We start from the raw sequence: 11,908 nt of genomic DNA, 5'->3' as shown, positions 1-11,908 counted from the left end.
CCAGGCTGACCACAATACAAGCAGCTGTTCTCGGTGATGCGGCGTTGACGCTCCTCCGGGTTGAGCCGGAAGCGGCCGAGTTGCATCGGCTCCGAAGCTGGGGAAGAGTCACGCCTCGGGCTTTCTCGGAGAACGGCAACCTCAGTCGAGCGAGCTCGGCCCCCAGAGTTTGGAGGTGTGGCCCGTGGTAAGTTGTTACCGCTCCCGGAGATGGTTGTCCACACGAATGGCCAGGGTAACCAATTCCTCCAACCCTCCAGGCTCGGGGTAGGAAACCAATTCGTCCTTTATGGATTCGCTTAGCCCGTTGGAAAAGCCGGCCTGGAGGGACTTCGTTGTTCCATCCGCTCTCCGCTGATAGCGTACGGAACTCAACTGAGTAGTCAGCGACGCTGCGGGAACCCTGGCGGAGAGAGATCAGTCTTTTTGACGCATCCTTTCCATGCACGGGATGATCAAAAACCTGGCGAAAGGCAGTGGTGAACTCAGCGTAGGATGAGGAAGTGGAGGCCCGCATCTCCCACACCGCTGTAGCCCAATCCAGGGTGCTTCCCCGGAGAAGACCCATGATGTAAGCGACTTTGGCTCCATCCGTGGAATATGACTTGGGCTGCTGGTTAAACACAATCTCACACTGCATCAAAAAAGGGCGACAAAGTCCAAAATCTCCATCATACTTATCGAGCGGGGCAACCCATGGTTCCTTAGCCGAAGTTGATGGCGCTGGGGGTGGCGGAGCTGGAGGGGCGGATCCCGGGCTAGCGGAGGCACTAAGTTAGGTCTGGATTCTGGAGATCTTTGAGCTGAGCCCACGGAGGGCGTCAGCCATCCCCTGTAGCACCTGGCTGTGCTGGCCGTGGACCGATTCCTGGTTGGCTACAGCCTGACAGACCGTGGCCAGGTCTGTGGTGGAATGGTCTGCTGGGTCCATAGTGGCTGGAACGTACTGTCACGTATCGGGAAAGAACCCAAAAGCAGACGGGACAACCAGGTAAGGGAAGAATCCAGTCTTTATTGAAGTGACCGATCTCGGGGGTAGAGCAGGAGGTGGCTCTGTGGCAGGTAGGCAGGCAGGCAGGCAGAAGTCCATGAATGGCGACGTTCCAGCGAAGACTGGTCCATAGTGGAGGCCTTTTAAGGGTGAGGGCGATTGCCGGGGTGAAGGGGGGGTCAGCAGGTGTCAGCTGGCGTAGCAGGTGTCAGCTGGTGTAGCAGGTGTCAAGGGTGATCGCTTTGATGTCAAGGGTGAGAGGCTGTAACAAGAGGAGAGTCTTGTCCACGGTCACTTCAGTATACGATCCACTTGGATTCGTGGCACCCTTCATCCTGATGGGAAAGCAGATCCTACAGCGATGTGTCATGACAAGCTCAGTTGGGATGACGCGTTACCTGATGACCTTTGACCTCTGTGGGAATTTTGGCTCCTATACCTGCAAAATCTGGCTGACGTGAGGATCAAGAGAAGCTACATTCCATCAAATTTCAAGGTCCAGCACTACGAGCTCCACCATTTCACCGATGCCAGTGTGTCAGGCTATGGCGAAGTGCTCGTATCTCAGAGCTGTCAGTGCATCCAACGAAGTTCACTGCTCCTTAGTTATGGGAATGTCAAGAGTCGCCCCCACTAAGGTGACAACCATACCAAGACTCGAGCTGTCAGCAGCAGTGGTGGCTGTCCGCACCAATGACATGCTCAAAGAAGAACTGGAAGTAGATTGCCTACAAAAATTCTTCTGGACTGATTTGATGGTTGTCCTCGGATACATCAATAATGGAGCCAGAAGATTTCATGTGTTCGTAGCAAACCGCGTGGAACAAATCAAGCAAAGCACGGAGTCTGCACAATGGAGGTATGTGGCTTGTGAAGAGAATCGAGCAGGTCACGCCTCAAGAGGTCTCACAGCAGAGCAACTTGTAGCTTCTAACTGGTTCACATGCCCAACCTTTCTTTGGCAGAAAGAGCTACCAAGCAGAGTAGTCAAGGTGGGAGAAATCGCAAGCAGTGACCCAGAGCTCAAGAAGGCCCAGGTTCATGACAACCAAACAAAGGAAGTAAGGTCAGGGTTAGATCGCCTACACAAGTTCTCTGACTGGTCAAGAATGGTGAAAGATATCACCAGACTCAAGTGCTGGGTAAAGAAAATCAAAGGGCTCAAGCCAGGGTCCTATGAAGCCACCAGTTTGGAGGAAAGAAGGGAAGCAGAGCTGACCATAATGAAGGTGGTCAAACAAGCAATCCTGTCAAAAAATGCAGGTCCTCCAGCATCAGAAGACAACACAAATCAAAGACAAGGCCAACAAGTTGCATAAGTTAAGCACATTCCTGGATAACCAAGGTATCCTCAGAGTCGGCGTCCAGCTGTCTTCCCAAGATAGAGCTACGTGTCGGCATTACTCACCAAACATTATCATTAGAGAGTGCACCATCAAGGTCGCGGAATGACCATGAATGAGCTTCGATCCAATGGCATATGGATCCTAGGATGCAGCAAGGCAGTGTCATCGCATATATACAAGTGTACAAAATGCAGGAAGTTCAGGCGATGCACAGAACAACAAAGGATGGCAAGGGGCAACAATGCAAATACATGTCAAAAAACTAGGTTCCCCAGACTTCAACACGTTTTTCCCCATTTGAGTATTTGGCTTGGATGTACAGGGGCCATTGGATCTGCTCCAAAAGGACTGGGAGGCCCTTCCACCACTCCAAGGGACAGAGGGGTGGTGCAGTTTTTGCTTGAGGTGAGGGATCAGCTGGCAAGATACAAGGAGGAGGCTGGGGTCAACCTACATAAGGCCTAGAAAAACCAGAAGACCTGGTATGACCAACAACATGAGTTCCAGCTTGGCCAAAAAGCCCTGTTGCTACACCCTTCTTCCAACAGCAAGCTCTTGGTGAAATGGCAAGAGCCATTCATCATCACACGCAAGATGGAGCCGGTCAAATACGAGGTCAGACACCCAGAAAAGAAGAAACCAAAACAGACCTACCATGTGAACCTACTGAAAGAGTGGAAGGAGCATCCAATCAAGGTTCCAGGAAAACTTCTGCTGGTGATGGAGGTGCTGAAGAGGAAGTGGAGATGGGACTGGAAACCCTAACCAAGACTGCTACTCCTGTGCTGGCACATCTTGCAACAAAGTACGCTGCACAGCTCCTCCAAGACTTCTAGGAGACTCCTTCCCTCTTTGCTGCCAGCCCATGGAAAACCACCCTCACTGAGCATGTCACTTGCCTAAAGGACAGACGACCAGTCCACCAATGTCCTATACCATGCCCCACAACAGTTGGTGGAAAAGCTGCAGCAGGAGGTGGAGGGGGACATTGAAGCTTGGAGTGATTGAGTTGTCCAACTCACAGTTGTGCAGTCCAGTGGTCATCGTCTTCAAGAAGCATGGTTCTCTCCGGATATGTATTGATTTCAAGAAGCTCAATTCCATCTCGGAGTTTGACGCCTACCCCATGCCAAGAATCGATGAGTTGCTGGAGAAAATCAGCGCAGCCAAGTACATCACCATCCTTGATCTGTGCAAGGGATACTGATAGGTGCCAATGGGGGAGTCTTGCTGGCCTACACAGCATTCCAAACACCTGCTGGACATTTCCAGTTTACCGTGATGCCATTTGGACTGCATGGAGCGCCAGCTACCTCCCAGAGACTGATGGACCGAGTCCTCCGGGGTGGTGACAACTGCAGCGCAGCTTACCTCGATGATGTGGTAATCTTCAGCAACACATGGAAGGAGCATGTCCAACACCTATTACTGGTCCTGGGAAAGATCAAGGAGGCTGGGTTGACACTCAGCCTCTCCAAATGTGAGAGGACACAGCAGGAAACACAGTACTTGGGTTGTCAACTGGGATGAGGTGATGTACGTCTGAAAGTGGATAAGGTGGAAGCTATCGAAAACTGCCCTCGACCTTGCAACAAAAAGGAACTGCATAATTGTGTTTCTTGATTGTAAGATATCAGTGTTACTGTTGTCTTGTTTGTTTTTGTATGCTTTTTTTTCATTTGCGGTGTTTCTGTACTTATATTGTGTTTCCTATTTACATTTGTCTATGCATTTTGTAGTATGTTTCTGTGCTTGCAATACGTTTCCATGGTATAGTTTTTCTTTGTGTTTTTCATATTTGTAGCCTTTCTGGATTTGGAGCATTTTCCATTCATGTTTTTGTTTTGACTTTTACATTAAAATCATCCTTGTTGGCCACCATATTTTGTTTTTGGTTGATGGTCACATTTATAGATTTTCTTCTTGTAAGACTGAGCTAATAGAGAATGTATGGTTTGTTTAGCGAGTGCAATGTGAGATGTGACTGTACCCTCACCATCCTCCTGGAAGTGCCTCCCCAGTTTGTTCATACACTTCCCCTTTGTTTGCAGGGCCCTGCACAGCCGAGAGCTTCACTTGGTTTGGAGGGACTCTTGCTGGCGAAGCGGTCGTGGATAACAAGTGGCTCTGGAAAGTTCCCTTATGTGCACAGTTCTTCCGTGGTGTATCTTCAGCTCTTAATAAGGATACTTTCTTCATCATTCTTGTAAGTAATTGCACTTCATTATTGCACATTATAGATTCTAACCAAAACAAAATCTTTGCTTTCTTTTGCTTGTTTTACAGCTTTTGTGGATAATAGTTATCGCTCTGTAGATTTATAAAATATGACATCAGTAATAAGATTCAATGATCACAACTTTAGAACAGAAGTAAAGAACGCATGAGTCTAATAGATCTAATTTACAAACTTGAAGTGTTAACCTGCCATTGTGTCAAAATACAAAAGGGAAGCTATAGTTCAATATTTCCCAATACTGTACAGCACAGCCCCGCTGCGTAGGGTCCCTTGAGTAACAGAACAGTTCAAGATAACACATTACATGTGAGTTTTTACATTGTTGTGTTGTTGTACCCCATGAGAACATTGAAATCAGTCCTGTTACTAATAAATCCAGCCTGCTACTTTACAATAGGTTGTTCACATGGCTGTGGTGAGGGTTTAAAACCGTTCATCGTCTACTGATTTACTTTTCAACCTGTAGTATCTCTGAGTGACTGTACATCCATGTATGGCGTCATTCCTGAGCGGTCTGTCTCTCGTCTGTAACTAACGCAGCATCCAGGAGCTTTTTTAAACTTCCATTGGCTGGTAAGAAGGTGGCCAGACCCATTCTATACTGGACCATCTCCTGCTACTCCACACATGCATTTACAAGTTGCTGCTAAAGGGATATGAAAACCAGACTGCTTTGACAACGTGTCTTGGTTCATGTGAATATTTTGACAGCTGGTTTTGATCACGTTATTTTGTGAATGTGGATGTGAAAAACAACAATCTGTTTCTGAGATGACTGTTTTTCAAGATAAGTAAATGAGATCCTTCTGGGGCGGTCAGTGGAGATGTATGGATAAATGTGAAAGCTATGGGCAAATTTTTTTTGCCAATACAGCACAGTTTATCTGCACAAATCTTTGTAAACAGTTTAAACCTCTGTAATTACTTCTGTGCTGGATCCTCACAACCCTGTTCATCATGTTGCTTCTGTTCTTATAAACACTTCATGGTACACTGGTCCAATGCTCATCTAGACATGTAGTACATCTCCTTGACAGCTGCAACCATGCTGACGAACACCAGCTTCCCATGCACACTGTGACTTGAGGCTGTAGTCCTGAGGATCATGGGTTTTTGTCCGACCCTGATGCTGATACTGGTCATCGCATTGCTGTTTGACCAGCCCTAAATCCAGCAATACATTCAAATGAAAGAGGCACCAGTGCAGTTGTCAGTCCCTCATCGACACAGCAAGAACTTCACTTTAGTCCTAAAGAACCCATAAAGGTCCTTTATGAACCTGGTGGCCATCCCTGGTTTTTAGCAACAACATGTCTTGCAATCTTGCTGTTACCTTCCTTATTTTCCACACTCAGCTGCTATGGTGCAGACAGAAAAGGCTATGGGTCTGATATCATGTTTTTCAGTACAGTCCTACCTATTCATAAGCATTAAGCAGAGAGAGAGAGAGAGAGAGAGAGAGAGAGAGAGAGAGAGAGAGAGAGAGAGAGAGAGAGAGAGAGAGAGAGAGAGAGAGAGAGAGAGAGAGAGAGAGAGAGAGAGAGAGAGAGAGAGAGAGAGAGAGAGAGAGAGAGAGAGAGAGAGAGAGGGAGGGAGGGAGGGAGGGAGGGAGGGAGGGAGAAGTCAGCACTGGCAGGCCATTTGTTTCCAGATGGATTTCACTTCTCTGTTTCATGTGTCACTTCCTTTTTCTTGACATTTACCAGCATGGTTTGCGTTCTACTGGTACTGCTGCCCAGTATCCCATGAGCTAACATATCCAAACACAGTGGGTACATTTAAATGTGCATGCTGCAAAGACATTATGTTTTCCTATTGTTTTCTGTTAAATGCTTGTTTGCAGTCACGTGATTCTGATGACGCGCGAGATTCAGATGGAGGGCAGGAAGTGAAAAGCAGAATGGACGAGATGGAGGAAAGCCCGAACTGTGCTAGTTTAGACGATATTATGAGAGAAGTGTATAAATAGAAAGTAAGATATGTTGGACATGATCTTATGTTATAAAGAGTTGTTTTTTTAAACTTTATTTTCCAATTTTCAAGTTTTTTGGAACAGATATACAAAGCACACGAACAACAACAACAACAACAACAACAACAAAAATAAACATGTAGGAATCCCCCCTCCCCCCCAAGGCTAAAAAAAAGGACTATGCAGGGATTTCTTATTCCAATTCCACATAATAACCATACTTTTAAAGACGATATAAAGTTATACACATATATCTATAAGTATTTTCGTTACAAGCAGGTAAATAAAAAGTACATTCAATAAAAGGGAAAACCTTCAATAAAGTCTATGAAAGGACTCCAGGTCAAAGTAAGGTTTTTGCGGGTTTTACATATTTTATATCGGAGCTTTTCTAAAGGTAGAAAGGACAACACCTCCCTCAGCCACTGCAAAAATGATGGCGCTTTATTCCACTTCCGGTTAAATAGGATAAGTCTGCGTGCTAGTAATGAGGCAAATGCTAGAGCATTTGCCTGCAAAGTTGTGACCTTACAGTTAGGGGGTGGTATGCCAAATATGGCTGTGTGAAAATCAGGGTTTATGGTCTGTTTACAGATATGTGAGAATACATTAAATATCTGTCCCCAATAACTGTTGAGGGAGGGGCATGCCCAGAACATGTGTCCCACCGAGGCTGGACTATGGCTGCACCTCGGACAGCCAGGGTCTGTGGTAGGAAAGATTCTGGCAAGCTTGTCCCCCGAGTAGTGAAGACGGTGAAGCGCCTGAAACTGAATTAACCCATGTCGTATACACAATGAGGACGTATGTATACGAGTTAAGCTGTCCTGCCATGCCTCTTCAGAAAGCTCTACACCCAAATCTCTCTCCCCCATGCAGTTTTTGTTTTGTCCCAGGATATCTGTTTCAATCCCTGCATCAGTGTGTAATTTATAGAGACCCGTCTCTTCCCAAAGGGATCTTTCTCTAGAATAACATCTAATTGGCTCCTGGGTGGCAGATACGGAAATGAGGGAAACACTTTCTTGGCAAAACTACTGATTTGAAGGTGTCTAAAAAAATGGGATCTGGGTATGTTATGGTCTTTGGTAAGTGTTTCAAATGAGGTGAATGTTCCATCTTTAAACAGATCACAGAAAAACACCAGTCCATTTCTATGCCAAAGTTGAAATGCGTTATCTAACACAGATGACGAGAAGAATTGATTATTTGCTACTGGCAAAAGCCCGCTAGCATGCTTTAATCCAAAATGCCTCCTAAACTGGAGCCATATCCTAAGTGAAGCTTTAACCACCGGGTTTGTTATTTGTATGTTACGGTTATGTGGTAGTGGAGAGGTGAATATCGGTAAAGGACTGAATAAGAGCTCCATGTCAACCCAATCTGTACCCTGTTGATTCTTATATGTAAATGCCCAATGTAAAAGTTTTACAATGTTCGCAGCCCAGTAGTAACAAATAAAGATAGGCAGCCTAATCCCCCTGTCTCCTTAGGGACCTCCAAGTATATTTTCTTCATCCTGGGGTTTGAATTGTTCCAGATGAAGGATAAAATTAATCTATCTAATTGTTGAGAAGTTGTCTTAGGTATGAATATGGGAATCATTTGAAAAAGATAGAGAAATCTGGGTAAGACTGTCATTTTTTTTTATCACTTTAGTTTTTATTGAAGTTTTTAGGTCAATACAAACATGGCATCCGTATTCAGAAGTAAACATTGAATTATCTACATTTACTTGCACACAAGCCCAACAGGGCAACTCAAAACAAACAAACAAAAAAACACACAAAAAAATGAACTACATGAGCTTCCTGTGGGTCTAACTTTCCAGTCTTAAGTGTTGTCATGAATTATGTTGTCGCGTGTTTGCTCCTTAAACCATGTCCATTTCTTCCACTGGTCTTCCATCCGAGGTACTGTAAGTCTCAATCGATGAGTCAGTTTTTCCATTGTATGAATGTCTTCCACTATTTCCATTCATTGTCCTTGTGTGGGGGCGTCCACCTGGCACCATTTTCTTGTGATTGCCTTCTTAGCCGCAATCAGCAGTATCTTAACCAAACATCTATCACTTGGCCCTATATCGTCGTTTTTAAAATTACAGAAATAGAGGGTCATATAGCTCTTAGGGAAGTCATATCCAAGTACCTTTTGTATTACATCATGAACCATCTCCCAAAACATCGCTAGCTTATTACATTTCCAAAATATATGCGAGTGGTCTACATCCTCTGTTCCACATTTCCTCCAGCATGACAGTTTGGTGCTGGAGTATCTATTTTTGATTTTTGGTGTAATAAAAAAACGTATCAGATTTTTCCAGGAGAATTCCCTCCATATCCGCGAACTAGTGGAGGATTGATGAACTTTCCACATATTCTGCCAGTCCTCTGTAATTTCTGGGCCAAATTCTAATTCCCATTTTTCTTTTATATATGTAGTTGAGTGTTTATTAGTTGTGAGAGCTTGATATAGTACAGATATAGTCCTAGATTTTCTCCCTTTATATGCGTTGATTATAATTTGAATCACACTGTTCACCTCCATGGAGGGTCCTCTCCTGATACGTTTGTTGTAATAATCCCTTAATTGTAAATATCTAAAGAAGTCATGATTCTCCAAATCAAACTTGTCTTTCATACCCTGAAAACTCTCCATCTCCCCTTTTTCCTCTAGAGTGCACCATGCTGTGATTCCCCAGTTAACCCACAGTTTAAAAACTGTGTCATGCCTCGCTGGAGTAAAGTCTCTATCATATGCTACCCATCTCAATAACTGTATCTCATCTCGTAATTTGTTGATTTTAATCAATTTAAACCATAACTCCAGTGTAAATAATGTGACTGAATCCATGTGGGTTTTTGTTTTCTTGTATACTTCTTTATCCCCTAAAATATTCTGGATAGAGTACCCACCATATTCCCTTTCCATGACTTTCCACTTGGCCATGTAATCTTGCCTACACCAGTCAACAGCATATCTCAGTTGGGCAGCTTTGAAATATTCTTTTAGATTTGGTAAACCCATACCTCCCTTTTCCTTTGAGAGTTGGAGAGTTTCATACCTTCTTCCCTCCCCAAATAAATCTAGATATTGTCCTATCCCACCTATCAAATTGAGCTTGAGTCACCTCTACAGGCAACGATTGGAATAGATAAAGAAGCCTTGGTAGAATATTCATTCTAACTGTCTCAATTCTTGAGCTGAAGTCAAGTGGCAGAGTGGACCATCTATCAATATCCTTTTGCATCACATCGTGGATCTTGCCGTAATTTGCATTATGTAATTTAGACAATTCCTTGGTAATGTAAATTCCCAAATATTTGATTTTGTTTAGATTCCAATTAAAGTAAAATTTTCCCTTGAATTCTGTGGTTGGAGTATAATTGAGAACTAGCACCTGTGTTTTTGAGATGTTAATTTTATATCCAGATAAATGACCATATAGTTCTAGTAACTTCATTAGTTGAGGGAGTGATGTATGTGGTTGCTCAAGATAGGCTATGACATCATCAGCAAATAGCCCCACCTTGTGGACAGTGCCATTCACTGTCACTCCATTAATTCCTTCATTTTGGCGAATGGCCTCCGCTAAAGGCTCAATGAATAACGCGAACAGTGTCGGAGACAAACAGCATCCTTGTCTTGTCGACCTCTGCAAACTGAACTTGTTCGTTAAACTCCCGTTTATTTTAATCCGAGCATTAGGTTGTTGATATAATGTTTTAATGCACTGTATTGACTTATTGCTGAACCCTAGTCGTTCCAATACTGCATACAAAAAATTCCAAGACACCCGATCGAATGCTTTTTCTGCATCTAAACTTACTAATAGTGTAGTTTGTTTTCTCTTACTCGCTTGATCAACAATATGCAATGTCCTTCTGATATTATCATGCGTTTGTCTTTCTCTCATGAATCCTGTTTGATCTTCATCTATCAAATCACCTATGAATGAGTTTAACCTTTTGGAGATAATTGTCATATATATTTTATAATCTACATTTAATAATGAAATAGGTCTGTAGTTCCCACAATATTCTTTATCCTTTCCCGGTTTTGGAATGACTGTGATTATTGCCTCTGACCATGATGGTGGTATCTTATTATTGTGAAGTGTCCAATTGAAGGATCTCAGAAGTATCGGTGCCAGCTCTTCCCTAAACACTTTGTACCATTCTGCAGGGTATCCATCGCTGCCCGGGCTTCTATTGTTTTCAAAAAATTTATTGCATCTATCACCTCTTCCATCTTGATGTCAGCTGTTAATTTGTCATTTTGGAGCCGTCCAATTGAGGGTAAATCTAATGAATTCAAAAAGGTATTAATTTCCGCTTCGGGTGCAGGTGTGGGTTGTGAATATAGCTCTTTATAATATCCCAAAAATATGTCCTCTATGCTTTCTGGTATATTCGTTAACTCATTTGAATGGGGGTCTCTGATCTTATGTATATGGCCAACTGCTTGCTGTTTGCGAATACGTTTTGCCAACAGTTTAGTTGCCTGCATGTGCCTGTCAAATGGACTTCCATGCACAGACATGTGCAGGTTACAGACCTGCAGTAACCAAAAACAGCAGGATGGTCCAGAACTGGACTTTGAACTTGGGGAGTCAGATGATGAGAGAAACGAGCAGTTTGATGAATGACAGTGTGGTGATTCTGATGGTATTACTGTGGTAGTAGTCTATTGATGCACAGGATGTTGATTCTGGACTTGGTTACCCAGAGCTTGATAACAATAATGTAACCATATTCACATATACCCATTACCCCTACCCATTACCATTACATTACCATTACTGCACCCACTAATGATATGAGATTACATGTATCATTGACTAAGTATATGTAAATGTCAATGTTGTTTAAAATATTAAAATAGTTCATTACCTCACTATGGTATTCCTTTTTATCATGTATTTTGATTGTGTATTTAAACAAATGTATAGAGACCAGTTTGTGACCTAACTGGCTTTGGTCTAGTTCTCATTTAAGGCTCACAATCACCTCACACAATGAAATAGTATGGGTATATTATACATTTCCTGAATCTTTACAGTCCTGTGAGTATTCCAGTTTTTGTGTTTTGTGTCCCTGATATTCCTAGATGCCACAGGGCTAAAAGAAAGTATGTAGTTTAGGGGAAAATTGCAGAAAGATGTGTGTTATTGACGGGTTGAAGAGCTCAAGTGACCTCTATATTTGTGAGAAATATCCACAACAGGGCTTGAATGAAAGCTAAGACGGTCCCCTTTAAAATGATACCAAAGACAATATTATAGAACATTGAAAAATGTCCTGACCATGAGGCTAAACCAGGATATGCACCAGCGTCTAAAATGCAATTTAGTTTATCGG

At 43.3% G+C, this 11,908-nt stretch overlaps 1 protein-coding gene across 1 annotated transcript in view; it reads left to right on the top strand.

Moving 5' to 3' along the window:
• The first annotated feature begins 4,431 nt into the window (after nucleotides 1–4,431).
• Nucleotides 4,432–11,908, top strand: part of zgc:113184 (uncharacterized protein LOC553745 homolog) — a 31,763-nt gene continuing 24,286 nt past the window's right edge. The window contains exon 1 of the mRNA XM_056275062.1: nucleotides 4,432–4,543. The gene's annotated coding sequence lies outside the window, so the exon portion shown is untranslated. The remainder of the gene's footprint in view (nucleotides 4,544–11,908) is intronic.

Source organism: Lampris incognitus, chromosome 2, assembly GCF_029633865.1.
Source record: "Lampris incognitus isolate fLamInc1 chromosome 2, fLamInc1.hap2, whole genome shotgun sequence".
NCBI classification, from domain to species: domain Eukaryota; kingdom Metazoa; phylum Chordata; class Actinopteri; order Lampriformes; family Lampridae; genus Lampris; species Lampris incognitus.
Note: the sequence above shows the minus strand (reverse complement) of the source record. Positions and strands in the feature narration are given on the sequence as shown.